Source organism: Heptranchias perlo, chromosome 2, assembly GCF_035084215.1.
Source record: "Heptranchias perlo isolate sHepPer1 chromosome 2, sHepPer1.hap1, whole genome shotgun sequence".
Lineage (NCBI taxonomy): Eukaryota > Metazoa > Chordata > Chondrichthyes > Hexanchiformes > Hexanchidae > Heptranchias > Heptranchias perlo.
Window position 1 is genome coordinate 65,204,225 of NC_090326.1, and position 13,638 is coordinate 65,217,862.

General features: G+C 41.3%; 1 protein-coding gene across 1 annotated transcript in view; it reads left to right on the forward strand.

Annotated features, from left to right (window-relative positions):
- The window catches only part of bcl2b (BCL2 apoptosis regulator b), a 130,279-nt gene that overhangs the window by 68,015 nt on the left and 48,626 nt on the right, over nt 1-13,638 (forward strand). The gene's annotated exons all lie outside the window — the stretch shown is intronic.

Genomic DNA, 13,638 nt, shown 5'->3' on the forward strand with positions numbered 1-13,638 from the left:
GAACAGATGGGCAAAGTGAAAGGGAGTTTGGGGATAGTCAGGGATGTAATGCAGATGGCCTTAATTTTGAACAACAACAACTTGCATTTATATAGCGTCTTTAACGTAGTAAAACCTCCTAAGTTGCATCACAGGAGTGATTTTTAAACAAAATTTGACACCGAGCCACATAAGGAGATATTATGACAGGTGACCAAAAGTGTGTTCGAGGAGGTAGGTTTTAAGGAGTGTCTTAAAAGAGGAGAGAGAGGTAAAGAAGCGGAGAGGTTTAGGGAGGGAATTCCAGATCTTAGGGCCGAGGCTGCTGAAGGCTTGGCCTCCAATGATGGAGCGATTAAAATTGGGGAAGCGCAACAGGCAAGAATTGGAGGAGTGCAGGGATCTTGGAGGATTGTAGGGCTGGAGAGATTTGAAAACAAGGATGAGAATTTTAAAATCGATGTGTTCCTGAATTGGGAGCCAATGTAGGTCAGCGAGCACAGGGGTGATGGATGAATGGGACTTGGTGCGAGTTAGGATATGGGCAGCAGAGTTTTGGATGAGCTCAAGTTTGTGGAGAGTGGGAGATGGGAGGCCAGCCAGGAGAGCATTGGAATAGTCCAGTCTAGAGGTAACAAAAGCATTAATGAGGGTTTCAGCAGCACATCTGAGGCAGGGGTGGAGTCAGGAGATGTTAGGGAGGTGGAAGTAGACAGTCTTGATGATGGAGAGGATATGTGGTCGGAAGCTCATCTCTGGGTCAAATAGGTTGCGAACGGTCTGGTTCAGCCTCACAGTGGCCAGGGAGAGGGATGGAGTCGGTGGCTAAGGAACAGAGTTTGTGGCGGGGACCAAAGACAATGGCTTTGGTCTTCCCAATATTTAGTTGGAGGAAATTTTTGCTCATCCAGTACTGCATGTCGAAGAATCAGTGTGACAAAACATGGACAGTGGAGGGGTCGAGAGAAGTGGTGCTGTGGTAGAGCTGGGTGTCGTCAGCATATATGTGGAACCTGATGTTTTCGGATGATGATGCTGAGGGGCAGCATGTACATGAGAAATAGGAGGGGGGCCAAGAATAGATCCATGGGGGACTCCAGAGGTGCAGGAGCGGGAAGAGAAGCCATTGCAGGTGATTCTCTGGCTATGACTGGAAAGATAAGAATGGAACTAGGTGAGCGCAGTCCCACCCAGCAGGATGACGGAGGAGAGGCATTGGAAGAGGATGGTGTGGTCAACTATGTTCAAAGGCTGCAGACAGGTCAAGAAGGACGAGGAGGGATAGTTTAGCATAGTGTCAGTCACATACGATGTCATTTGTGACATTAAGGACCGTTTCAGTACTGTGGCAGGGGCAGAAACCTGATTGGAGGGATTCAAAGATGGGCACAGATATGGGAGGCGACAACACGTTCAAGGACTTGAGAGGAAAGGGAGTTTGGAGATGGGGCGGTAGTTTGCAAGGATAGTGGGGTGATGATGGCAGATTTGATGGGAGGAGGACAATACCTGAGGAGAGGGAACTGTTAACAATATCAGTTAACATGTGGGCCAGGAAGGGAAGTTGGGTGGTCAGCAGTTTGGTGGGAATAGGGTCGAGGGAGCAGGAGGTGGGTCTCATGATCAAGATGAGTTCGGAGAGGGCATGAGGGGAGATAGGAGAGAAACTAGAGAAAGATGCATGTTCAGGGCTAGGCTGTGAACACACACACATCCATGGGGGCTGATGTAATCATTAGTTGCTCCATCTTCCTGCATGGAAATTAGTTTACCTCACATGAGAATACAAGGTCAGTCCACTTAAATATTTTAGTAGCGCTCCTTCACACTATGTTGGGAGTGCCACAATGGGCGGGACCTGGAATGTTGAAATGCCAGCAGCCAGTGAGGGGCTCCTGGCTGCCTGAAAATTCCTACTATTTCTTTTTCTTCTTGCAGCCATGGGCTGGCTTGAAGCTTGAGTCATTGAAAGCCAAAAAAAAACCAAGTGTGTTAATAATGGAAGGTGTCTCTTTATTATGGAGAGGACCATCCAGCAACAAAACTCATCCCATCCCTACCACTACTGGGATAGTGAGGGTATGGAATGTAGCCAGTGAGGGTACACTTCATACCTTCCCTGAAGAGTGTTTCAATTTGGAACACCACGATGTGAAGTGTAACTCAGGTGCTCCAGTCTCATTATGGGGAAGCTTCCTAATTTAACCATTTTCTGGGGCCTTAATGAGGCTTGCACACATCTGGTATACAGACTTCCAGTTTCTGGCCAGCTGCACTGGGATGCATTAGATACATCGGGCAGAGAGTAGACCTCTGGCCTTAACACCCAACAATATGAGCCACATCCCCATCATGCTATTGTCCCCTATGAGTTCCTCACATTTTGAGTCGGGTGAGGATGAGGGATGAGGTGGGAGAAGGTCTGAGGAGCCAGTTGATATTGGCGAAAAAGAGTTTGCCTTTGTTTCTGCTTGGGCTACTTGACTCTTCCCAGGTTATCACCAATGCAGCTTTAAAACTGGCATGTTAGTGTCATATTCTGCAGTTTTTTTCTGAGAAAACTGAAATCCAATAGCCTTATGTAAATTTCAACCATCCACTTTTGGAGTGAACATCAGCTTTTCCAGCCCCTGTTTGGGAGCCGTGAAAACGGGATTTAAGGACCTCTTTAAATCCTCAGGGCTGGGTTGCCACTCACCTTGGCTCATGTATGTGAGAATCATAAGATGGGCTCGGGCTCCTATTTAAAGCCCTCTCTGTGCTGTTAAGTGTGAGCGTGGCTCATTGCTGCTCACTTCGTGTTCGATTAAACTGTGTCCCTGTCCACAGCACTGCCCTGATGTTGTGAAGCCAAGGAAGGCAGCCATGAGAAGAGAAAATGCCAACTTTACTTCACGTAGGCTACACATTATGCAAGTCCCTATTTCTACTTTTAGAAATATACAGAAAATCACTTACACAGGTACGAAAGAAAAGAACTGAGCATTTTGAAAGCTGAAAATGTTACAACAGTATTGACAGTGATATTCCTCGAAGCAACTAAATTCATATTTGTGTTCTGTGTTGAGTCTGTTGCTCAGGGCTTTTACTGCAGGTTGAAAGTATGTCAGCAACTATCAATCATGGGGAATTTTTGAACATACTGACCATAATAGAAGCTAAAGTCCTGCTATAGGTGCGTTGGAGAAACTACTGATGGCAGTATCTTTGTGAGGTTGTATATTGAGATGTCATTGTGCTAAGAGCATCATCCTAATTAGCAGTAGATTGTGCAGCAAATCTTAAAAAAAAAAACTTATACTCCTGTGGGTATCTCCGAGAATTAAATCTTCTTAATAACTCCAACTGTGAAGGGAGAGGAGGTGAAAAGGGGAAGGGACAGTTTTGCCAGAGCAGCGTGCACTTGCTGTATTTGCAAATGTTTCTCTCTTTCCCCCTCCGTTGTCTGCGCCTGTGCTGATATGCCGCGCATGTGCAGAAGCAATAAATGACGATCTTTCGTGGGGCGATTTAAATCTTCGGGTATAAGTGAACATTTGAGGCAACGTGAGTCGCTCAAAGAAGAGCGAGACACGCTGATCACTCGCAGAATGAATGGTTGGCAGTTATGCATTTTATGAAAAACCTTATGCACTGTTGCTATTCGCTGTCCCATGTGCTGCACTTACGGGTTTTTTTAATTCTTGACTTTTGGGACTCACTCACTTGGGTCTAGGTGTCTAAACTAGCCCTGAAATGTGTTGCATGATTATGGCATTAGTGTGGTACTACTGTAAGCATAAAATTAAGGCTCAACCTGTCTTTTATAGGCCAGTTATACTATGCACTTTTCATTGACGCAAAGCAGTTTCAGCAGTGCCAAGCCTAATTTAGGGATACAGTGTGAGCCTGTTGCTGAAAGGTCGACCCACTTTTGGATTTACACTGGTTGCAGTACAAAGTTTTAAAAAAAACTCATGGATTGTCCCACCCAAGAACCTTCATAAACTTAATTTGTAATTGTTTTAAATGTTTACTGAGCCAGTAGAACAGTCTGCTTTCGGCTACCTCAAAATTAACTTGCATTCAGAGGCTGGTAACTATTGTATTCCCTGGCAGGGAGGTGACATGCCTTTGGCAGTGTAACTCTGAGCTGCTGGCCCCTTAATCTAAATAGGTATTTGCATCTGTTACTGATCTTGAGTTGGCTGTTATCCCATCTTCTAGCAGCTAGTTACAGAGTGGTATTATTTGGCATAGCCTGGCTAAATAGTTGCTGGAGAATGCAGGATGTTGTATGTATGTTGGAGTAGAATTTAAGGGTGTGTTTTAAAAAAAAATTGTGCCCAAAATAGGGTATGAAGAAAAAGATTATAATTCAGTGAAATTTATCTGTTATGTAACTACAGATTTTTAACTTTGTACATAACAACATTTGCATGTTTTTATTTGTCTGATACATTGACGTGAAATTTTTACATCTCCTGTGTTTTTAACTTTCACAGAGATCTAGAGCTTTTATTAAAAAAATCTCTGTGATCCTAATTATAGATTATTTCACTACAAATATGTTTGTTTTTGGCAACCTATATATTCAGTAATCTTGACCAAAAGTCAAACTGAAACAGTAGCTAAGCTAGGAAGAATTATTTATAGAGGACAGGGGCTTTTTACACAAGCTGATTTTAAAACTCTTCTGATTTACTGATGTGTATCATTGCAGTCCTGGTTGGCGGGAGGGGTGGGGGGGGAAACCCTTTTTTGTTATGACTGAGATTTTGTTTTATGTTACAAAACCCTGCACTCCGCTATGTCCGTTATTGCGCCATTGGTCCAGAATATGCAAATAATTAAAGCCCAGGTGAGCAGGAACCTTGGTTTTCATTGACTATAATTAGTTAAAGTGCTAGGTTGCATTACTCGAACTCTAAGAACACCGGTAGTGGTAAATATCTTCGTTCTAAGAAATGGGGTGGTTTTGTTACAATACAATCATTTGTCACATCTTGGAGCTTCCTGCAGAGCTCATGTAAAACTATTGCCTAGAAAAAAGTGACTGTACCCAGCTTGTACATAATGCAACAACTTCTTTACAGTGCTTAACGCGTGTTAGCAGTTGTAACTGCTGAGTGAATAAATTGCGATGGATGCCTTGCTTCCTGTTTGACAATTTACAGTAGACTTTATAACTGCTCAATTACTGAAACCCAGACTTATTCAAAATAATGCAGCATTGCATTAATGAGTGACTAATAATGAGATGTGGTTGTTGGTGCCTACGTTTGTATTTATCAAGTAGAAGTTGCAATGGAAATTCAGCACTCCAAGTAAGAATCACACTTCTTCTGTTATACTTGTTTGGGAAAGTTATTTTTTTTATAAATGCTTCAGTTCCTGGCCAAGTCTTAACTTGCACATTTGTTTGAAGTAGTTTCTAAATAACATTATTTTTCTTGAGAGCTGAAAGGTGTGTCTCATTTATCTTTGTGTGTCCTTTTTTTCCGCTTGTAAATTGCAGCTTACGTGCATAGCAAAACTGTCTTTCCACGAAAGTAGTGTACCATGTATTATTTTCTGAACTTGTGCAATCATCATGTTGCACGGTTTGACTTCCAACATGCTGACTAGTGTTCTATAACTAGAACTGCAGTAATCAAAGTAAATGATTTAAAATAAATTTTCATCTCTGGTTGGTCCGGGAAGTGGAAAAAACATCTGTTTCCGTTTTGTAGTCTAATGGGATAATGTGGGCCTGAGGTGAGCTAGGAAGCAGTGTGATTGCTGTGTATCCTAATGGCTGTTTTTGCTGACTGTCCAGTGGATCTGCTCCCTGCTTAAGTGTCAGAATTCAGACTTAGGTTCTGAGCTGTTCATTATTAAAAGTTCACAGCTTTGAAAATCAGGCCTTTTGATATATTCTCAATGTACTTTAGTCTTCATTGTACTGTAGGAACAATGAAAAGCATTAAATCTTTAACGTTAACTGAAGTGAGGCGCACATTGCATGAATATAATGAACAAACCTTTTGACCCTTGAGCTGTCCAAGCTATCTTTGTTTATCCAGTTTGGGAACATCTGGTTTCATTAACTAGATCAAGTTCCATAAATACATTCTATATCTCCCAAAGTTTTCCCTTTTTTTGTTTAAGAATGGACAAAATGGTGTATAGTGGGGTGGAGGGAGAAAAAGAGAGGATTTGCCCCTCCCTGCTGAAGATAGGCATGAGTCATACTGTATTCAAGCATGCCACCCACCCACCACCGGGAGTATTTAAAGATGGAACCACACCCTGATATTTTTGAGTTACACGTGCTGAATAGTCTTAGGACTGATAATTACCCTATGGGACGGAAATTGCCAGCACTCAGAGGTCACAGTGGTTGGCTGTGTTTGTTTATTTTGTTTGCCCATCTTGTGTATCGGTTGAGTTGACTCGCCGCGCTGAGTTTCTGCTCATGTAGTGAGTAGGTTGTGGAAGTAACTAAAGCTATTTATACAAGGTGCAGTATACTACAGGGACTTTAATGTAGATTGTAGGTGATCTGAAATAATGCTATTATTGCATGCCAAAGCGTAGAGCAAGATTGGACTAGGTGCTTGTGGAGGAGCGACAGGCGCTGGCAGCTCATCCATATTATTTACATGAAATTAGACTTCGGGCCTCCTGGTTTGGACCCAAGTTGCGGCCAGTTCGCCGCCTTCGCACCTGAAACCCGATGCTGATAAATTTCCACCCCAATATTTTTCCCCTTTTGCACCCAGTGTCAACATCGAACACGCCCAGGTCGTGAATAGCACAATGCAAAATACAGCTTCCTGTACTGTGTCCCAACAATATCACTTAACCCCAACCTTGGGAGAGCACCATCTACTGCACTCGTGTGATATTTCCATTTTCTGTACCAGTGATTTTGTGAGGTGAGATTGACAATTTAGGCCCAAATTATGGGCAGTTTTGTGCTTTGGAACTGGGTTGGGGCTACCCATACTTATTTCACAGAGCTGTAGCCAGCAGAGTGGTAAAGCTTTCATATATCATCGTCTGGAGCTGAAATCTTGCAGGTGAAAGGACCTTTAAGCGAGCTCACATTGTTGGTATGAGTAGTCTACTCTTACTTTGAAATCGTTTAATTCAATGTATTGGTTAATTCAAATTTTTTTTCGAGCAAAAACATTTTCGAATTAACCGGAGTTATCTAACTATTTCACTCTGCTAGCGTTCTAGTCCAGTCAACAAATTCTTTACTGCAATGTAATTTTTTTTAGTTGTACATCTTGTATGGATAGTTGCATCTTAATTTTTTTTAGAACATAAGCAAAAGCTACTTGGCCTATTGAAGCAGACTCCTATGGCATCCTAACTCTTCCATCATAGCAGATGATTCACTATTAATTGTTCTGAAATATTTCCAGTTGATATATTCATTATTCCCCTTTTTTTGATATTCTGTCATCTTGTTGTCTTATCTGTGCTGTTTTATTGCTACAAAAAAGTGCATTAGTGGACTTGCAATGAAGAAAACGTCCCTTTTGAGACTAAGCTAATATTTTTCTTTCAGTGATGCAGAATTGGTTGAGTAGGGCTGCTTTATTCCTCCTGATGGCCAATTCAGAGTGACTTTGGGAAGCCTGGGGGTAGATTGGCTTGTGTCTTTATTTTTTCCTTGATTGGTCCCTTTCGAACAGCCTTTGTGCATTCTCTGGATTCTCAAATAAATTATAGTGATTATGTTGCCTATTTAATAAGGTGAGATTCAGGAATGTGAATATGGAGTACTCTGTACTCTAGTTCTAGGGAATGAAGTAAGGCAAGTGGCGTGTGTTTCAGTGGGAGATCATCTGGGTAATAGTGATCATCATATAATTAGGTTTAAAGTAGATACAGAAAGGGACAAAGAAAAATTAAAGGTGAAAATACCCAACTGGAAGAGAGCCAATTTCAGTGATTTGAGAAGGGATCTAGCACAGGTGGACTGGAAATAAAGATTGGCCAAGTAAATTATAAATGAGCAATGGCAGGCCTTCAAGGTAGAGATAGTTCGGATACAAACCAAGCATATTCCCGGAAGGAGGAAAAATAGGGCATCCAAAGCTGGAGCTCCCCAGATGACAAAGGAAATAGAGGTTAAAATAAAACAGAAAAAGAAGTTTTATGACATGTCAAGTATAAAATACAGTAGGAGAGTGCAGGGTGAAATTGAAAAACGATGCAAGACGAGCAAAGAGACTATGAGAAGATTAGCGGATAACATAAAAGGGAATGCAAAAATCTTTTATAAACATATAAAAAGTAAATGGAAAGCTAAAGGAATGGTGGGGCTGATTAGGGACAAAGAAGGAAATCTTCTTCTGAGGCAGAGGGCATGACAGAGGTACTAAATGAGTACTTAGCATCTGTTTTCACAAAAGATGATGATGAAGTTAATGTTTCAGTAGAGGAGGAGGGAGTAGAGATATTGGATAGGATAAAAATGGATAGAAAGGCGGTGCTAAATAGGTCGGCATCACTCAAAGCTAACAAGTCACCCGGTCCAGATGGGATGCATCCTAGGTTGCTGAGGGAAGTAAGGGTAGAGATAGCAGAAGCTCTGACCACAATCTTTCAACCCTCCTTAGATATGGAAGTGGTGCTAGAGGACTGGAGGATTGCAAATGCTACATTCCTATTCCAAAAAGGGGAGAGGGATAAACCTGGTAACTACAGGCCAGTCAGTCTAACATCAGTGGTGGGAAAATTACTGGAGATCAGTGTCAAGGAAAAAATTAATTCACACTTGGAGAAGCATGGGTTAATAAGGGACAGCCAGCATGGATTTGCTAAAGGTAAATCGTGTCTGACTAATCTGACCGCGTTCTTTGATGAAATAACAGAGAGAGGTAGTGCAGTAGATGTGTATATATGGACTTTCAACAGGCATTTGATAAAGTACCACATAACAAACTTATTTGGGACAGTGGTAACTTAGGTATGTAATTGGCTGAGGGAGAGAATAATGGTGGATGGATGCTTTTCTGACTGGAGAGAAGTATGCAGTGGGGTCCCCCAGGGATTGGTATTAGGACCATTGCTTTTCTTATATATAAATGGCCTGAACTTGGTTATAGTGAGTACAATTTTGAAGTTTGTGGATGATACAAAACTTGGCAAAGTAGTGAAAAGTGAGGAGGATAGTAGCAGACTTCAGGAGGAGATAGACTGGTGAAATGGGCAGACACGTGGCAAATGCAATTTAATGCGAATAAGTGTAAAGTGATGCATTTCGGGAGGAACAACATGGAGAGGCAGCATAATCTAAATGGTACTATTCTGAGGGGGTGCAAGAGCAGAGGGATCTGGGGGTGCATATTCACAAATCTTTGAACGTGGCAGGACAAGTTGATAAGGCGGTTAAGAATGCATATGGATACTCTGCTTTATAAATAGGGGCGTTGAATACAAAAACAAGGAAGTCTTGTTAAGCCTTTACAAATCACTGGTTAGGCCTCAGCTGGAATATTGCGTACAATTCTGGGCACCACACTTCTTAGGAAGGATGTCAAGGCTTTGGAGAGGGTACAGAGGAGGTTTACCAGGATGATACAAGGGATGAAGGACTTCAGTTATGTGGCGAGATTGAAGAAGCTGGGATTGTTCTCAAAGCAGAGAAGGTTAAGGGAAGACCTAATAGAGGTATTCAAAATTGTGAGGTGTTTTGATAGAGCAAGTTGGGAGAAACGATTTCCTCTGGCAAATGGGTTGGTAACCAGAGGTCATAGATTTAAAATAATTGGCAAAAGAACTAGAGGGGAAATGAGAAGAAATGTTTTCACACAGAGGGTAGTTAAGATCTGGAACGCACTACCTGAAATGGTGGTGGAATCAAATTCCATAGGAAAGTTCAAAAGGCAACTGGACATGTACTTGACGAGAACTAATTTGCGGGGTTATGGGGGGAAAAAGCTGGGGTGTGGGACTAATTTGGACAGCTCTTTCAAAGAGCTGGCACAGGCACGACTGGCTGAATGGCCTCCTTCTTCTGTGTTGTAAGATTCTATGATTCTACTCCTCGGAGGAAAATCTATTACTTCACTTTTTAAGGAATTTTGGACAACTTTCAACCTCAATAAAAAGGAAAATCGATATCGCCTGTTTTATGCCCCCACCAAAGTTAGATGTTCCGGCCTTTGTTTCCTCCTGATAAGTGCATTAATACCAGAATTGAGAGGTTATACCTATCAGGAAAGACTGAACAGGCTGGGGCTGTTTTCTCTAGAAAAAAGAATACTGAGGGGTGACCTATGTCTGATCTGCACTGTGGCCATGAGACATTTGTCAGTCTTGCTTATGTGCATTTCTCATCTGAAAAAAAAATTCAGTTGTCAGTAACTTCAGATTTTTCAAAGAAAATTGCTCATAAAAATTTACACACAACTTTCCTGAGCTGTTAAAATATGTACTTACTAATCTCTGGCTTTTATGTAATGAAGGAACTATGGGACCTTCGGTATGTATACAGTCAGAACAAGCTGACGTCATGCAGTTGCTGTAGAAAGTTGGCTAGCACTCACTCTCTAGCAACCGCTATGATGCTTTTAAAATTGCTGGAAGTATCACTGTACTGAAATTTACTGATGAAACCTCACTCACTCAAAGGGGGCAGTGTTTATGCAGGTATTTTATTCTGGTGCAATTACTAGATGCAAGTATCCTGAAATGTTTCAGATTTCTATGTTGTAAGCATAGTGCCAAATGGCCCCCTCCTGTGCTGTACCTACTGTGATGCTATAGCAGGAGAATGGGACTAAATGAATAGCTCTTTCAAAGAGCTGGAACAGGCACGATGGGCCAAATGGCTTCCCCTCGTGTTGTACCTACTATGATATTGTGACCTGATAGAGGTCTTTAAGATTATGAAAGGGTTTGATAGGGTAGATGTAGAGAAAATGTTTTCACTTGTGGGGGAGACCAGAACTAGGGGCCATAAATATAAGACAGTCACCAATAAATCCAATAGGGAATTCAGGAGGAACTTCTTTACCCAGAGAGCGGTTAGAATATGGAATTTGCTACCACATAAAGAGTAGTTGAGGTGAATAGCATAGATACATTTAGGGGAAAGCTAGATAAACACATGGGGGAGAAAGGAATAGAAGGTTATGCTAATAGGGTTAGATGAAGAGGGTGGGAGGAGTCTCGTGTGGAGGATAAACACCAACGTGGACCAGTTGGGCCAAATGGCCTGTTTCTGTGCTGTTAATTCTATGTACTTAAACCCATCTTATTTCCAGGGAAGGCTTGCTGTAAGCTAAAATCTCATGTTTAGGGAGTAATTTGTGCCTTTATTTTTCATAACTGGGCAGCTTAGAATGATTGACTTTTCATATTGTGAGAATTGTGTATTGTTTGTGTATTTTATGTAAAATAAACGAGTTGTCGGTTTGAAGTTGTGTTGTGCCTCAATAGAATGGTTTTTCACTCCGCCTTCCACAAAGGGAGGAGGGTTCTCATGGCAGCACGTGCACTATTTCAGTAGCTGGTGTATAGAGTAAGGGTTCTGGGACACCCTATCATTTAACTAGATATTGGGCAGTAAAAAATACACTCTAGATCATGGAGGACGCTAGGTCCACTTATGGGAGTGACTAGTGACACTGAATTCAAGAGACTGTTTAGCACAAAGCCATGGGAATTGTGACAACTTTATATTATTGTTATAGACTGTTGTCAGCAAGTACATGTTAGATATGTACAGCTAGATAAAATGTGCCCCGGTAACTCAGTTCTCTCATTTTCCCCTCAAACTTGGAGTGATTGTATTCATGTGAGTAGGTATGTGCAACACAACATTTCTGGCTAAATTTTGAGAAAACTGGTCTGGCTTTGTCTGCCAGGAACTGTAATGTAATGTGGTTACTGCATTGTAGCCAACATTATTCTGTGTGTCTGTCTTGTGCTGTCCAGGTAATTGTAACTAGAGCACAAACAAGGCTTTAGTTCTCTGGCAGTGGAAAGTAGAATGTGCAGGAAGTGGAAATAACATCTGCTTGAGATGAGGATGATCTTTGAGGTTGAAGTTGACGTTGCATTTTAACATTAACATGGTCTAACAATAACTGATGTAGGAGTATTCAGTCCTCCTACAAGAAGTGGAAACAAAGTTCTAAACTTCACTCATAGCCCCAAATGTGACCCTTTTAAAAAAAAATCTGCTCCAAGTAGTGATAGTTGTGAACAGTAAGTAAATAAAGAACTAGAATGCATTTATGTAGTGCCTTGTCACCTCTTCAGGACATCCCAAAGTGCTTTACAACCAATAGTGCAGTCACTGTGGTTATGCATACAAACACAGCAGCCAATTTTGGAACAGCAAATGAATGACAAGTTAATCGTTTTTGGTTGTTTTGGATAAGGGATAAATGTTGTTCAGGACATGAAGAGAAGTAGGGAGTTCTCCTAAAATAGTGCCTTAGGATCTTTTCTGTCCACCTGAACAGGCAGATGGAGCTTTTATGTAGCATCCTATCTGAAAGACGGCAACATCAACAGTATAGCACTCCCTCACTATTGAACTGAAATCTAAGTAGATAAAGTGTACAAAAACAGAAAATGCTGGAAAAAGACTCAGCAGGTCAGGCAGCATTTGTGGAGAGGGAAACAGTTAAAATTTCAGGTCGATGACCAAAGCATATGTTCAGTCCTATAAGAACTAGTCTTTATAGCAATGATCCACTCCTGTGGTATAATGTAGTTAACTCTGTAAACAGACTCATTTTTTACATGCTCAACATCCTTTAATATAAGATCACAGTTTAAGTACGAACCAGATTTTGGCTTCCTGACAGATGCTCGACATTTTTTTCAGTCAAAATGGTGTATGTAATAGGCTATTTTATATATCATTTTCTTTAACTATATTCAGTTTTTTTTCAAGTCACTGATATTAAAGTTAATATGAAGTCGCTCAATGCTTTTAAAGTTTAGACTCTTACTGAATTGTTCATTGACCTTTTTGAGCTTATTACAACTTCCCTACCCCCATCCCCCAAATCCTCATTGTTGCCTCTTCATGAGCCGGGTCAACAGCTGTTAATGATGCTCTATGATCAGCCAACAGGAGTTTGATTTTTGTCAGCTGTGACTGATCCTCTAAACCTCTCCAGCTTGTTTCTTTTCTCCTCCCCTCACCCACCTGCCTGAGAAGGAATACTCTACTACTTCACTGCTCCATCTAGAGACCAGGCCAAGATCCAGTGAAATGGTTATTTAAAGGAAATTCAAAGTTGTTTTACATATGAGACTTTTGGTATTTTATGCTCTTGTTTGTCTTTATTATAGATAATGTAGAAGTAATTTAATCTGTCCTGGTATTTGCCCAGTAAAATTCAGTGAATAGGGTTACCATGTACAGTTTTTCAAGGGATAAGATCTTGACCTACCAACTGGTATTGGTTTGTGAAACTGATAGCTCAAAGAGGGTGGAGGATATCACGAGCAAGAAAGTGTATTTCACAAAAACCACCATCTTTGTGGAAAACTGTCTCTAGGAAGCCAATATGACATCACTCAACTAGAAAATTCTTCCACATGCTGTCCATATGCAGTGTAATTGAATACTTGCAGCTGGCTGCCCACAAACTACTGAGTGCCTGTATTATGGGTTGTGCATTCTTTGGCTCAAGAACTGTAGCAAGCTTAAAA